The sequence below is a fragment of the Furipterus horrens genome, unplaced genomic scaffold (genome assembly GCF_987537825.1).
Source record: "Furipterus horrens unplaced genomic scaffold, mFurHor1.1.pri manual_scaffold_1, whole genome shotgun sequence".
NCBI lineage: Eukaryota > Metazoa > Chordata > Mammalia > Chiroptera > Furipteridae > Furipterus > Furipterus horrens.
This window is the reverse complement of record NW_028327171.1, coordinates 137256377-137270352: the sequence shown is the minus strand read 5'-3', so window position 1 is coordinate 137270352 and position 13976 is coordinate 137256377. Positions and strand designations below refer to the sequence as shown.

The 13976-nt window shown below is 32.5% G+C and overlaps 1 protein-coding gene across 1 annotated transcript in view; it reads left to right on the top strand.

Moving 5' to 3' along the window:
• Nucleotides 1-13976, top strand: part of LRP1B (LDL receptor related protein 1B) — a 1919366-nt gene that overhangs the window by 1876900 nt on the left and 28490 nt on the right. The window lies entirely within an intron of this gene.

Sequence of the window (13976 nt, the reverse complement as noted above, 5' to 3'; positions counted from 1 at the left end):
TGGTGTCTCAGATATTTAATAATGGTTTTAAAGCACAGTTGTATTAAAATTCAGATATTTCATTACTAAAACTTAGCAGTTTTATTCATAATGACCTCTCCCCCTCAAGAAAATGTGATTCTTTAGACTGTAGTTGGAAAATGGGGGATGTGATTAAAATAACTGCATACAAGAAATTGATATTCTTTTTTTGGAAGATATTTGAATATATTAAACCAGTATTTTTACATAAAGTACATCTGTAAATACCACTTTAAATTTTAGCCTATAAAATATATATAAACTAGGTCAAGGAATTGATTTTCTTTTCAGTTCAAACTCAGATTTAGTACCTTGTGCAATTGAAGACATAAAGATGACCCTTCTTTAGTTTTACCTTTGTTCTGTCTCTGTCCTAAATTCCTCCAATTTTTCAGCAAATACTTATAAGACCCTGGAAGGGTGCTAAATCCTAGGCAAGTGAAGATGAATGAGATTAAACCCTCAACATCAAGGAGCTCACCAATTAGAGGGGTTAGAAATCTATAAGAAACTAATTAATCTATAATAATGTAGGTGTGAACACAAGCCAAGTAATTAATTCAAAATGCAAAAGGGAATGTATGAAAAACATTACAGAAAAGGCAATCTTTCATTATTCATGCAATTCATGTAGTTCAGTGAGGTCAGCAACAACATTCTGAAAAGAAAAAATAACAAACAAAGACACGGATGTGGGACTCAATGGCCTTTTGGGAGAACGAGGAGTGATTTATGATAGCTAGAATTAAGGGTAACTGTAGAGTAGTCAGGGGGAGCAGTGTGAGGCAATAAAACTAGAAAGATAAATTGGAATCCAATTTATGCCAAAATTAAGGGATTCCATGGGATCATGAAAAGGATGCAAAGACAAAGAGATATGAGGTAGAGATTTAAGCTGAAGGAGTTTGCTTTTGAAGGTGACCCTTGTCGGCACATGGAAAGCCCTAGAGATCAGGTGCTAGGACCACATATCAAAAGGTTTAGCAACACTTTTGGTGAAAAATGATGAGGGCCTGAACCTGGACAGTGCTACTAGAGGGATGAATAGCAAGAACAATAGATTCATGGATATTTCTGAGCTAGTAAATCCAGGGTGATCCTTGATCAAACATTGGTGTAGGTACATTTGTTACTTCTTCTTAGGAGTCTGGCAATGCCAGCTATGGGGCCCAGTCTTTTTTTCTTTTTTCTCCCATTGCTACTCCTGGGCAAAACACACATGCCATTTCAGGCTCACCCTGCCTTCTCCCCAGAAATAGGTCTCAGGACAATGGCCTATACAGAGAAATCCCAGGTCACCAAAATATATCTCTCAAGGGCATAGTGGCCCATGATAATTTTCTCATCAACTTTTTACTCTTACCAAGTATCATTAGGGGCTTCTGACCTTTTTGGATGATGATCAGCCTATCTGATAAACACAGACAGTAAAATATTGAAGGAGTTTAGAGCAAGCACTTCTTACTTGTGTGTATATCTTTGTGTCTCTCTATTGGCATTTGGCTCCATAAAAATTTTGTCTACGCCTTGGTTTTCTATGCCCTAGAATTTATTCTGATGGTAGAAGTAAAGCTTACTGAATTCCTCAAGTCAACTTAAACCTTTAAAGAATCATAAAAGATATAATTAAATTTTGTTATTATTAATTTATTTAAAGCTATCACCAAATATTTATTGGTAACCTATGATGAGTTAGACCCTGTGTAAATTTGAAAGAGAATTATTATTGGTTAAACTGACTTAGCAAATACTTTGTGACAGCACTGTTTTAAGCACTTTGCTCATTTTATGTAGAAGGTCAGATATTATGTAATTATTATTATTATTATCTGTATCCCTACTTCACTGATAATAACACTGAGGTTACATACTCAGAAGTGGTGAATACCTGAGATTCAAGTTGCTCCTACTTGATTCTAAGTCCTAGTTATAACTCTTAAGCTGCACTGATTTCTGTATGCTATGCTAATGCTGAAGTGGTTTCTACTGTTAAAGAACTTAATACTTATTTGGGTAGATAAATATGTTTTAAAAAATTAAAATACCATTTGACAATTATAATGAGAGCTATATGATTAAAGAGTTATGGGGAAACAACTGAATAGAGATCAATTGATGATTACTAGGAGGAGAGAAAAGGGTTTTATAAATGAAGTGATGTTTCCACAGTATTTTGAAAAAACATACAGTAGTTTTTTAAGGGGTAATTACTAATCACTTCTTTTGAAAGAAGACTAGCAGTGTCAGAGATTAGATCTGCAAGTAGAAGGTGAAGATTGTTGACAATAGCACACAGGCTAAATGGCATAATAGAAGGAGAGAAGATATGGTATGATGAGGAGAAAAGAGATATGTTGGGGCCACTTTGTGAGATATATTATAGGCCATAACACGAGTGCAGGATTAGAAAAAAAGAGTAGAGAATTAAGGAGGAAATCCTAGGAAGTGCCAACATCTGATACTGTGCTGTGGAGAAACCAACAAAAGTAACTGAGAAGAAATAGAATGTGGAGGGCTCTTGTCAAAGAGTAAATTCCTCCAAGTCAAAGGAGTAGAGCAAGTCAAAGGATATCAACTCCAGACAGTTAAGAAGAATAATGGTTTTAGATGGCTTATTGTAGTTTGCAGTCAGATGGCCATTATGAGAGATGTCTTGAAAGTCCTGTATGACAGAAACCAGATTGTAGTTGGTTAAGTGAAAAATAAGAAAGTAGAGGAGAATGTATATTTCTTTCTGCATGTTTGTGAATTAAATACAGGAAAAACAATGGTAACTTCAAGGAAAAGTCAAATTTAGGAGGAAATACTTTTATAACAAGGTAGGCTTGAGTATTCAAGTGGACTATTCTTTCACTATTTATTACAAGCCCACTATTAGGGACTATGAAAGATGAAGACATGGTTCAGACACAGATTTTATGCTTATGTTTTTTGGAGTTGAAATTTCTAGAATATGGAAAACTTCCTAACTGTAACTAGTGTTTATAGTTCAGATAGTACTAAAATGTAAATAAATAAAAATAAATTTTAATATAAAATGTCTATGATCATGTACAAGAGAATATTACACCCTCAGAATATCTTTCTCATGGTGAATTCTCCTCATAAGGGTTGATTTTTGGAAACAGATTTTATCCTAAGATTTCATTCAGTAACAGTCATGTATCTTTAATGAAAAACTAGTATATACTATTTTATCTAAAAGCCTTTACAGGAAATCAAAATCTTTTAAAGACATAAGATAAAGTCTTTGCTTTAGTTTTGTTGTTAGCATATTTTATTCTTCACAGAGTAAAATATTGTTTAAATTCTGCAGAACTTATACACATTTGGATACTATTCAGATCTATGAAGGAGATAGTTGTTGTTTTTTTCACATAGAAATTGTATTACCGTATCACTCAAATTAAGGAATAGGTTTCTTCTTTGAAATATTTCACTTTTGTATCTTGATGGTCATTTTTAAGTTTCTTACTGTGTGTGAAGGAAAAATAAACTCCCCCCAAAAAAGCATGGGGAAAAAACTAGATTTTTTGTTTTTTCATCTTAATTTGGAGAGAGTTTTGACATTTATTAAAGTAGATATATTGAATAATGTTAAAACAAAATTTAAACAATTGTTACATGTTTTATTTTAGCAATATTTGTATTGTAAATAGTTTTTGTTGTGAGGCATAGAAATTAATACTGTGAAGAACTGTTGAACTCTACAGCAAGTTACCTATCTTCCTACTTCCAAGGTTTCTCCAGAGGGTCAGATATTAATCTATATTGAAGTTAAGTATTTTAAAGTATAGAACTACCTTCACAGCATTATCTCCCAGTTATATTCACAGTATTTCACTCTCTAATAATGGACAATTTTTCCAACCTTTCTCTCTTAATACTAGTATCATACAAATAGCCTTGCCAATAATCACAGGACAATTCCACAATTAGGTGTCTCTGCTCAAAGAGCTCATGAACCTTAATGCCTCTTCTAACTTTTTCCCACTTAACTGTTACTATCCTACTAGTCTAAACTTAAGGATTATCTCTTTTTATGTGACATGTGGTAGGTAAATAGTAAATATTAATTGACTTGAAGTTAACTAACGTTTTCCAAAAGGAAATAATCAAATTTTACTGAGAAAATATACTTAATATTATACATATTTTTATATATTACATTAGTCACGGTCCTCTAGACAAACACAATCAAAAAGGAGAGAGAGAGAGAGAGAGAGATCATAAGAAATGGCTCATACAATTATGGAGGCCGAAAAGTCCCTCACTCTACTATCTACAAACTGGATAATTCAGTTCAAATATGAGGCATTTCAGAACTAAGGGAACTGATTGTATAAGTCTGAGCTCAATAGTCCAAAACCCAGGAGTGCTGATGTGTGAGGGCAGGAGAAGGTGAGTGCCTCAGCTCATGCAGAGAGAGCGAATGTGCCCTTTCTCTGTCTTTGTACTCTATTCAGACCCACAGTGGAATGTATGAGGGTGATCTTCTTTACTAATTTTACAGATTCACGTCAATCTCTCCCAGAGACACCATCACATTCATACCCAGAGTTAATGTTTTACCAACTATCTGAGCATCCTTCAACCTAGTAAAGATCTCACATAAGATTAACTTACACACACACAATATATTAATAAACTTCTGTGCATAAATCACCAGTGCATAGGGACTCATGAAGGAATATAGTAGCAGACAATAAGGAGATCATGGATTCTTCCTCATAGTATTTTTCCTTCGTTGTCTGATTTTTTAATGCAGATTCAAATGCTAATTCTGCTCATATAGGTCTCCTGAGCTGTCAGTACCAGAGGCATCCATTTATTGTCTGGTACCAGCACATCAAAGTGACTGAGACAGATAGTAAGGAAGTTCAGTTGATTCTACAAGATACAAGGGGAGGACCCAAAAAATGCAGAATTTATTTACAAAAAAAAAAAAATGTGTGTTTATTTTTAGGTTTAAACTCAGTCACCTTTAAAGTACTCTCCATTTGATGCGGTACACCTATTGAGACATTTTTTACCACTGCTCAAAACAGTTTTTGAACTCATCAATTTTGATACCCTTTAGTGGTTCTGCCATTTTTTCTTTCAGTTCTTCCACATTGGCAAAATGTTTTCCTTTGAGGGCTTTTTTTCATCTGGGGAAACAAACAAAACAAAACAAAACAAAACAAAGTTTCTCAGAATGAGATCAGGTGAATAGAGGGGGTGGGGTACACGGCTCATGTCATGCAGTTTTTGGTCAAAAACTGCTGAACAATCAGCGTGGTGTGGGCAGATACACTCGTAAATTAACCATCATGAAATGAGCTAAAGTGCTGAATGAGTCACTGAAACCAAATGCAGCCTCTCACAAAAACACCAGCTGGTACACTGACATAGATAGGTTCCTAGAACACTCACATGGTGGAGGAAGCCTGTATTGCAAGAGGCTGCCCTCCAGAAGATAATTCCAATTTGTTGGGGGAGGGGTCCACTCTTATATAGTAAGTGGAAACTACATAGGTTTAGGAGTTATGTGTACCTGGATTCATATACTTCTTCAATTATTTTTGGTGTGGCCTGTTGGCCTTTCTAAACCTTAGTTGTTTCTTCTTTCAGAAGATGATTCTAATATGTACAAATAAAAATTTCCATAGAAAAGAATGTTATAAGATTAGCCTGAAAATCTGTGTTTACATCCTTTATTTATGCTTAGACTTTACCATACCATTACTGTGGCTCCAGACTTAAAACCAGCTTTTACTTTTCAATCTTGGAGGAGTAACACTTTGTATATGACTTTATTTTTGGTAACTTGCTTAAGTTCTCTTGGGGTATCCCAAACACTAGCTCCTGTCTTTGGCAAGCAGCTTTTGACTGAGATATTAGCATTGTATTTAAAGTAGGAAAGATGTTAAAACTCCATATTTGCTTTTGTACATACTGCATTTTTTAATCTGATTTATCTTCATATCACTTTTTTTTTAAATCACTCAGGGTTCTCTGTCATCCTAAAGTCAACTAAGTCAACAATTTCTTCAATAGGACAAGCTTTGGTAGTGAATGTTCTAAACCAGTCCTTCTCAGACTATAATAAAATAACTCCTTAAGGCCATTATTAAATATATTTTCCTCATTTCAAATATATTTCCTAGTAATAACCGCTGTTAAATATTTGTTTTTTATACATTTGGTTTCTTTATGCAAATATACATTTGCAGAGTATTCTGCACTACAGTGAAATCATACGATAAACACTCTTTTATGTTTATTTACTTTGCAATGCATTAAGAACATTTCCCACATCAATGTGTAATATAAGTTTTTATTCTTAATGGCTGCACATTGTTCCATTGTTTGTATTTTCCCTGATTGATTTATTTAAGTATATATCATTTCAATAATTAACTGTGTTGTTGTTGCTGTTGTTTTTCATTAACTATTTTTTCCAAGGGTAAAAATTTTTATATATGTGAATATCTTTGTACTTTTCTCATTAGTTTTTTATGATTAACAACCAGAAGTAGAAATATTGGGTCCAAAAGTATGGACTTCATGAATCAAACTATCTTTGATTTTGAATAAATTACATTATAACCTGTGTTCACTAATACAATTCTGTAGGGCACACTCTATTTAAATCCGAGTCCCAATTAAATTTTTGTTTAGGAACTGGTGTAAAACTGGATTAGAGTCACAATCCCAGGCAAACATTTGCTCCAAATCCCTCTAATATGCCTATGAAGACCCCTAGAAGACAATGATTCCCATTATCCACAAAACTAAGAGGAACAGAAAATCTGTTGTTAACACAATGTACTAACTAAGGAGCTAATCATAAAATTCTTGGCTCACAATTAAATACTTAGGTTTAATTTTCTGTATGCTTTTATAATTGATTTTCCTGATACTTCAAAATGATATACCAGGGCATATCTAGATATGTAAGTAGCCTATTTATGCTTAACTTCAAGAGAGATAATAAGCCTTTTGACCCATTTTCTTATTATAACCCCTAATCTAATACATTCATGTTCTATAAGAATTAGAATTCTAGGTGTCTGTCCCCTGATTTGCTTAAACTCTGCCCTTTTATATAACTATAGTATTGCCAATATTTTGTTCTCATATTCATCAAAAATATTTATTGAACAACTACTATATACTAGACAACATCCTAGGCATTGAAGGATATATCAATGAACAAAATAGACATAAATATTTGACTTGTGTAGCTTCAAATTTAGTGATACCTGTTATTTGGTGGACTTTGGCTAATACTATATATTTTAAATAGTCTTCTGCATAATTCATGTTCTATTTTTAAAAAAGAAAGTTTTTAAGGTAATTTATATCATCTGCAAAGGGAAAATCCAAAAGCTCTAACTCTGATATTGCATTGCTTCTAAAACCATGTCAATTTAGACACTCATTGTTTTGAAAATTATGATATGGCAAAATTCCAAGGCATTTCTTATAGTATATATTATTGCATCTTGCACATATCAAGAACAATTTTTTATATAATCAAAAGCAAAAGAGCACTGTTTGTTTTATGTTTTGCTTCTTCATTTCAAGCAAAAATTTAAAATAACTTACTGTATTTTTTTTTTTTCTTTTTGGTTTGATTAGATTTATATGGGAAACTGCTTTTTGTTTATTTATGGGGGTAATGGTTTTCCACAAAATTGTCTTTCTTCTCTGATTATCCCTTTTCTTGTTATCAGTGTCTTTATTTTTCATACTATTCTATGATATTTCATAGTTTATGGTAAGAATTGATATCTCATCTGCATGTGACATTTGTCCATGAAACATATTTTTATGAAATTGGCCTGGGAATGCTTCCTGTTCTACTCCTTTAAACTTACATGTCTGTTTCTTTCTGTCAATTTGTAAATTTCCTCAAGTAAGAGGTTATGTCTAATTTATCTATTTTTCCCCAACAGCTAGCATGTATTCTTGATGTAATATGTTCTTAACTAATGTTGCTAAAAAATGTCTTGGCACTTATGTTGTATGGTGAGATCTGACAGCCCATGGTGTGATCATCTTGCCACCATTATTGTAATGCCACATTTGACTTTGTTAATTTCAAAAACTGCAACTCAGAAAGAAGTTGAAAAGTGATTCATTTTATTATAAATCTGGTTTTTTTTTCATCTTTATGATACCTTCTAAAACTGCCACAGGGTGTTTCCTGAATGTTCTAAAACTCAGGTAAAATATAAAGAACTAAATAGAATTAATTTACCATCTTAATTTATTAGGGAAATTTTTATTTATTTTTTATCTCTTCTCCTTGCCTTTTGTTTGTTTGTTGATTTTACTATGGAATTCTGTCTGAAAAATGAGTAAGAAATAGGAGGAAAGTAAGGTATAGGCCTTGCCCGGGAAGGCCTCTGAGTCTACTTGAGGAAAGTAGATAAGCAAGAAGGAATCTGGCAGGGGTCCTGGGGATTTCAGTGTTAGGGCATAAACAGTGCTTGTGAATGAAATTTGGACAATGAAATGATTCTGAGGAACAGAGAATGTTTAGCCAGGTATTTGAAATTTATTCTTAAGCAGTAGACGGACACTGCTAGCTTTGAAATATGAAGTATCACAGTCATGTGAATGTTTTAGAAAGGTCTGATGACATGGTGCTCTGCTGGAACAAACAGCCAAAGGTGTGAATAAGTAAATTTTAAAATGAACCCTAGTGTACAAATGAACAAAGTTCTTTTGTTTTGTTTTTTCCCAACTAAAGAATGGGTCTTTAAAAGATGTTTGTTGGTAAACAAGGCACAAAGAAGGGCCAAGTGATAGAGGACCTTATATCTTGAGTTCCTAATTTCTTTTGTTTGCTTAGTTTTTCTTCTTCTTTCTTAAGATTTTATTGATTTTTTTTTTTTTTTTTTTTTTTTAGAGTGAGGGGAATGGAGGCAGAAAGGGAGAGAGTCATTGATGTGTGGTTGCCTTTCTCACACTCCCAACTGGGGACCTGACCCAAAACCCAGGCATGTGCCCTGACTGGTGATCAAACTGGTGACCCATTGTTTCACATGCCAGCACTTAATCCACTGAGCCACACCAGCCAGGGCCTAGATTTTCTTCTTTTTGCTACTTTTGTCATCTTAGTGTGGAAATGATAACAACTACTTCCTAAGATTGTTTTTATAATTAAGAGATGTAAAGAACATAGAGTATTATCTTGAACATGGTAAACATTCAAAATTAAATTAATTAATTAAAGTAAAATATTAAAGCCTTTTTAATATACCAAACATAAAATGCTAAGAACCTGGTCTAATCTGGGTGTCTGGGAATTCAAAGAAGAAATATTAAGTGTGGACTTTGAAAAAACTGCTTGTTAATGAAAACAAGGCAAAATATGGGATAAGTAAAAGATTATTAGTACAATGACAGTGATAGTAATAGTGACTGGGGAGAAAGCTACAATAAGCAAAGCCCAGCACAAGTCCTATGAGGGGTAACACACAGAGAAAGGGCTGTGTTACCCTAGAAAACATACACAGGAATTAGCTTTATAAACATTTCTGAGGTAGTTTTTAAGATACAGAAGGATGCAAGATGAATATAATGTATAAGTACCAAGGGGACATTCACTAAGAGAGCGATCTGGATTAGACATTTTGTTATTTTCTGTGGTTTTGTAATTGTTCCAATGTAATTATTTTATTAAAAATTCAGCATTATTTTTTAAATCCTCAAGGTGAGAAACATATAAGAAAAGGTACAGGTACTACAGATGCTTTTGTTGGAGTTTTCCAGAAGATAATTAATGAGTGCCGTTTCTGTCAAAAACTTTAGAAACGTAGAAATTACCCTCTTACATTACAACAGCTAATTAAGGCATTGGCTTCTTCAGAGATCGGCCTTGCGCAAAGGAGACTGCTGCTTGCTTCTCTGTGGTCCTGCTGTCAGGCTGAGCCGCACTCCTGCTTATGGACCAATGACCTTGTCCCCCCATAGGAAATATTTGCAAAGAGGCCAAGGTTGCTGTCCTGAGAGACTTCAAGCAGATCACAGATTTTCAGCAGGGATATTGAACAATTCAACTTTAGCAGGGGTATTGAACAACTCAACATTTCAAAAGTCAGGTCATTGCATGTTTCTTATTTGTTTTCTGCCACTTGACATATTTTCAAAGGACAAAATGTGAAATGTGCATCTCTTTTGGAGCAGTAAAGGGCAAGAAACACTGTCACATCAATGTATGTCCTTTTTGATCCTGGTTAACAAGTTGTAGCCTGTTCTAGCTCTCCCCACGCTAGTCATGCCATGGGGAAATTTGGAATACAGAAACCACATTTTCACATGCAAGTCTAAAGTCCAGTTTGTGCTTTAAGAGTACAAGTGACACCACTTAACATGAAATAGGTGGGCAGCTAATCTTATGAAGTTTTGATATATTTACATTATTTTCCCTTAATTTGGGGACATGTTCTTGACCTTTAAGCAGTAAATCATAATAACGAAAGAAAACCAGCACGATACAACCACATATTATTTTGATTTGTGTAATTGTTATCCTTTAACAATTTAAATTTTCCATCCTATTAAACTGCTTTCCAATATTTTAGTGCTAAAAAGCAGTCACAAATATCAAATGCTATTAACAACAAAGGTTTATTTCTTATTCATATTCCAAGTCAGGGACAAGTCAAGATAACTAGATTAGTCAACTATTTCCATGTCAAAGTACCCATTAGATAAATACCTTTAGAATTTTTGTCATGGAAAGAAAATAAGCATTTTTTATTTGGCTGCAGCCTGGGACAAGAACTGAAGTCCATACAATTACCTCACTGAAGATGTGAAATTTGTACAAGCACAATTGTTAGAATGTGATCATCCATCTGATTTTATAAAAGAAAGAATAAATGAATGAATGGAGGGAAGCAGGGCTAGAAGGAGGAAGGGACCAAAGGAGGAAGAATAAAGAAAAGGAAGGAAGGAAAGGAAAACATTGCCTGTTATTATGATTCTTACATATATGGTGTTTTCTATAATTGATCAATATTTCTTTTTCCCAGAAATGCCTGATTGATAACTAGCTGAAAGCATATTCTTAAGAATGGTGCTATATATTCTTTATAGAATAGGGTATCGCACATCTATATGACATTTCTATATATGTATTTGTATTGGTACGTGTTCAATCATGTATTCCCCATGTTTTCATTAATTTATTCATTCAATGTCAAAAAAAACCATTGATTTTCCAAACACATACATTGACCATGTGCCAAACACTGTTGAAAAAAAATGAGAAAATACAAAGATGAATAATGGAAAATCTCTACTTTAAGTAAATCCCAATTTAGTACAGTCATAAAGAAATATATATTTAGATATGTATTAATGCACATATAAATAAATGGAAAATATAATGTACCATACTTATTATTATATGTTAATTACATGTATAAAGATATTTATAGCAACCCCCAAATTTCAGTTTTCTTTGTCAAGTAAAATGCTAAGGTAATATTATTTTATAATATTTTTTTACTCATGGCATTTGTACTTCCTGACTCAATTTTTTTACTATTGTCTGTATAAACCTTCTCATCTTGAATCAGAATAATAATCTTACACTTAGATTAATAAAGAAATGTGTGTCATGGAGCATCTTTGTCATAAGGCTTTGGATGTTTCTGCTACATGTTCCTATATTGTTAAACAAATCTGGCATTTTATGACTAATTAACATTTATGAGGATAGACAAACATGTTAATACATATGAAGCTTGAGCAAATCATTCTCAACCTCATTTATTTTTTTAGATTGTGTTTTGTTTTTAAACAATTAAATTTCTAAAAAATCTTTTGAAAGTTCAGCTTCTAAATTTTGAGAAAGACTGAATGGCAGTAATTGACTGAGAAGTTGATATTAATATTAATTCAAGATCCTTTTATAAATTATAAATGTTTGGTTCTGGAAAGCTTTGGTGTTACTTTTTGGTGGATATGTAATAATCATGTAACTAACACAAAGGCTATAATAAAATACCAGAAAGGAGGTGACCATTTATATGTCAGAATCATTTTTCAGTGATTTAGGCTATAAATGAAAGTGGCTAGCATCAATATATCATCAGCACATAAACACTATAATTGAAAGTAAAATTAAATTTTTAGACAATTAGAATTAAATATTATATTCATAACTACAATTTGTATGCCCAAAACCTAGTAATAACATCCCTGCTATTCCTACAACCACCACCCCTAATTTGTATATGATTAATATACCTTGAGCAATACTCAATAACTGCAGTCGTATATTCTATACGTCCCCATCATAATATGTTTTAAATTTCAACACCCTAAATCACAAAAAGATCTAAGAATTAGGAAGGGGTTTCAAATTCTTTATTGTTTACTCCTATTTTGTGCTAAAACATAAAATATTGAGGTAGCAAAGTAGTTACTTGTCTGATTGCCACTAAGCATAGAGGTTTTACCACAACTGGCTTGCAATTGTTCAGTATGTTTTTAAGCCAGTTTTGGAACCTACCATTCATCTTGGCATCATGTAGTCAGAGCTTTCTACTGGTGTTCAAGGCCTTTAACTATGAAATTATAACCACTGTTTCTAGTGTTAATAGCTTACTTTTATGTCTTCAATTGCATCCACCATGTTACTTAATATTAATTTTATGATAGTTTCTTTTTCCTTTCATTTAGTACATGTAATGTATTCAGTTAAGTAGAAATTGTCCACTCATTCTAAAAAACTCTTACGCTTTTCCGATTTGCTTTCAATAAAATTTCCTCGAGAGTATCTAGATGGTAAAAGTTTTCCATTACTAGGGCTTTCATTTTTTAATATTTATTCAGTCATCATTTCACACTTCAGCGGCCATTTCTGCTCAAGTGGTCTGCACAGAATTTTATGTTTAAACATTTTTAACCTAAATCACCCAATTTTAACAAACTTATTTTTATGGATAATTTCTTGGCAAACTAGATTTCATCTTTTCTTTTACATTTCTTCTTACTTTCTTACTTTTTAAAATAAATAACTTTCAATAATTTATTTTATTAATTTTATTTCTTTCATGATTTTATTTCTTTCATGCTATCATTTCAACAGAACTTTTCATTCGTTTTTACTTTTCCTAAAATAATCATTGATCGGAGTTTATTGAATATCTCATTATTTTGATTTTTACTTCATCATATTAACAATTCTCAGAAATCCAAAACTTTCTGACCACATTCTCTTGATATTAAAGTAAGATTATTTTGTCCTACTAATGCTATCAGTACTAGGTAACAAGATGATTTAATTTAATATTTTGAAATTAGGCTTGTTGTTATTAAAGAGTTGAATCCAGTGTATTTATGACAACAAAAACAAATTTAAGACACTATCTTAAATTTTTTGAAGAAAACAAAACAGGGTGATACCTAGACATTGCCATGTAAGAGGTAATGGTCAAGTTAGGGTAGAGAACAGTACAGGATAAATAGAAATCACAATACAACATTACATATAAAAATACTGAATGAGAGAAATATAAATCGTTGCAGAAGTTTAAAACTGTATTGAGTAATAACAGTGGAATTTATAAATGTTGTAGTTTTAAAGATATATTAGACACATATACAGGATTTGGAAACAACACAAAAATGTAAAGTTAATACCAAAAAGGATATAAACATTTTTAATTACATGTTCCTAACTGTCAATTCCAGACAGAATATTAGGCATTACTGACCACAGGTCTGAGCCAATGTGGTAATTCTTACAGATTGCCTACAAAAAAAAATGTATTTATTTCCTTTTGTTCAGATAATATTTTGATTTTCTTATTAAGGACCTGGTACACTCCTCAGCATGAGAGAGTAAGGAAAATAATTTCTTGCTACTCCTAAATTGAATTAGAAGGATCATGCCATTGTCATAGATAACAATTATGAATAATAACCTCTATTTTATTTCTACC